General features: G+C 56.9%; 1 protein-coding gene across 1 annotated transcript in view; it reads right to left on the bottom strand.

Annotated features, from left to right (window-relative positions):
• FRMD4A (FERM domain containing 4A) overlaps positions 1-3,017 on the bottom strand; it is a 187,828-nt gene that overhangs the window by 59,380 nt on the left and 125,431 nt on the right. The gene's annotated exons all lie outside the window — the stretch shown is intronic.

Raw genomic sequence — 3,017 nt, 5'->3', positions numbered from 1 at the left:
TCAGAAACCGTGTTCCAGACCTGGGGACCGCAGATAACCGTGCTGGGCGTCCGGTTAGGGCGCAGGTGCAGGAGAACCGGTCCTCCCCGCGCCCAATGCTTCGGGACGCGCCCTCTGCCCTGAGGGACGCCCCTGTCCCTGCTCTGTCCCACACGTGGCATCTTCGCGACCCGATTCACTCCCACACTTGCCCTCCTGTCACTCCTGTTCGGACTCCCTTCCTGGTGTGGGGGAGGGGCTGACCTCTGGACCATCCCGATGTCCGGTCACTTAGATTCTTCTTCCCTGATCCAAATACACAAGGCCACGGCAACAGGTCGCCCCACTGGACTTAAGGAGTGCCGTGAGGCCACGGAGAACACTTAACGGCCATGAGAGGCAGAGATGGGGCTTGTAGCTTTGGCTCTGCCTCTAAGAGGAATCGATTCTCTTTGCCTACTGCCGTGTATTTGGGAAAGGTGTCTTTAAAGCTGCAGCAGACTTGGGTTGTCACGGTGGCGGCGGGGAGCACACGACACCTCCCCGGCCTCTCCTTCCCCTGCCCCTCCCTGCCTGCCTCTAGCCTAACAGACTGTTTTCCTCCAGGGGACCTGGTCCTGCTCTGTGCTCAGGCTGCCTTGGACTCCTCATTTTCTGACCTGACCAACATCTTTGTCCCCGAGGGCCACCTCGAGCTTTTTAAATCTTGGTGGCCCCTGGAGGTTCAGCTCAGATCTCTCTCCTTTTCAAGAAGCCTCTCCTGACCAGCCTGGCTTCTGGTGACCTTCAGCATTTATGGCCTGTGCCTTCCGGCGCTTGGTGCCTGCTGTCCTGGGTAGGGTGCAGCCGTGTGGCACGTGAGTTTTAGAGTCAGGCTCCCTGGGTTCGAGTCCTGCCTCTACCACTTACTAGCTGTTTGTAACCTAGATATGGTCACTTCTTTCCTCCGTGCCTCAGTTTCCTATAGAATCACTAAGGTTGCTATTTCCTGGGGTTACGGGGAGGACCCAGTGAGATCATGTGAACAGGTGCTGAGAACAGTGCCAAGCTGAGGTGAACACTCAATAAATATCACGTTTCTTCTTCCGCCTGTCCCCCTAAATGTGCCAGAAGTTCTTTAAAGGCAGTGGACCCTGACTATGTGCCCAAACGCAGAAGCTACCCAATGAATGAGATCGATCACGGTCATTTAATAGGCAAAATACCCATGTAATGGTAACGTGTGAGGTTTGGACTTTTCCTCTATCCCTAGGCCTTAGGAAAGGACACGGAATTTAGTGTTATATCACGGATGAGGCCACAGAGGACACACACGCGCACACACACATGCACCAAGCAGGGATTTGTCCAAGGTGCCCGAGGTATGAGCTAGCAGACTTCTCAACAGAACACAGGCACCAAGAGACTGCCCGGCCCCCGGCTCAGCCCCTCAGACTCTCCTACGTCATTTTCATCCTGTCCAGCACCCCCTTCCTGCATCTGACCCCCTGGGGCCACATTTATTTCGCTTTTTTTACGGAAGTGCCCCTCCTCCCGCACTCCTCAGACGCCGGTCTGGTACAGTGTGTTCCCTGCTGGCTGGACTGTTATTTTCAGTGTCCTCCCCGACATGACCCGCATGAGGCAGTCCCTGGACCACGTGGCCCCTGCAGGGCGCAGAGACACGCTGGACCAGTCCTCCGTCTTCCCCTGACTGCGAGGTCGCGAACCTGCCGTGCCCACCATGCGGTCGTCCCGCAGTGACGGTGGGGGGGGGGGCTGTTCCACGCAGATGACACGGCAGGGCGGGCGCGTGGCAGTCTCGCTGTGTGTCACCAGCTGCAGGGCCACACGGCACACAAGCCTCCGCCCGCCGGCCCTCGTCTCCGCCCCATGTCCTAGCTCTCCGGGAGCCTCGGCCCCGTGTGCCGGGGAAGCTGGAGCTGACCCCTGGCTCCCAGGCCAGCGCTGGGGCGGCATGGAGCCTGACACCCACATTTGCTCTCCTCCGCAGATGCTGACCTTTCTCATCTGCCCAGGACGGCCTTCGTGTTGTACATCTGAGTTTGGACTTACCAAAAAACAACGGCCTCCTGGGTGTCAGGCCTGCTTCTAGGGAATCTGCTGTTTCTGGGTGGCCTAGACTCCAGGACTGCTAGCAGACAAAGAGAGGAAAAGCAGAGGTGCTTGCTTCCCAGCCCGGCTTGCTGCACTGCAAACCGGGACCCTATTGTTTGGCATCTGACTTGGAGCATTGGTTTTTCCACAGTGCTGCCTGGGAAACAACGTGAGGTGGGGAGAGAAAGAAACATGTTTCTTTCACACCCACCCCCAAGGCTCACACCTAACAGGCGGCTCACGGAATCCCACCCTTAGCACAACTGCTTTGCGGGTAGGTCACTTTGGCTACGAACTGTCCTACCTGACACATTCTCAGAAGCTCTGACGAGCCATCCTTCAGACTCTCCTGGGGCGAAAACTTCTAAAAAGGACTCAGCCCGCCGTCCGGTTGAAAAAAGAGCTACGGACCTTCTCTGAGACGCCGTGGCTTGTCAAGGCAACTCCACAGACGTGAGCGAGTAACACGTGTAGGCAGATGAGATGGTCGCGGTGTCACTGACTTCACACACTCACTTGAACCCACGGCATCTACCCACACGCACGGCACAAAGCAAAGCTTCGCTGTCCGACCTGAACCCTGTCCTCCCCGATCACCCACCCTGCCCCCGCCGACATGGACAGCAACAATGACTGCACAAAGGTAGGAATATAAATAATACGCCGGGCGGGCCACGCGCTCCCAGAAGAAAAGGCGTTTCCCAGCTTACCTGCGTGGGTCGTGAACTTCCACGGAGAACTTCTTTTCTCTGAAATACAGGTTTTCCAACTGCCTCCACTGGAATATCTGGACAGAAAACAATGCGGTCTGAATTCAGGAGAGGCTGGTTCACAGCCGGTGGTCTCCTTATCGAAGAAGCACAGACGTGGAGTTGTTTGCACCTCCTCAGCCTCTTGCTCCACACACACACACACACACACACACACACACACACACACAC

Source organism: Pteropus vampyrus, unplaced genomic scaffold (genome assembly GCF_000151845.1).
Source record: "Pteropus vampyrus isolate Shadow unplaced genomic scaffold, Pvam_2.0 Scaffold49, whole genome shotgun sequence".
In the NCBI taxonomy this organism is placed as follows: domain Eukaryota; kingdom Metazoa; phylum Chordata; class Mammalia; order Chiroptera; family Pteropodidae; genus Pteropus; species Pteropus vampyrus.
This window is presented reverse-complemented; position numbering and strand designations above follow the sequence as displayed.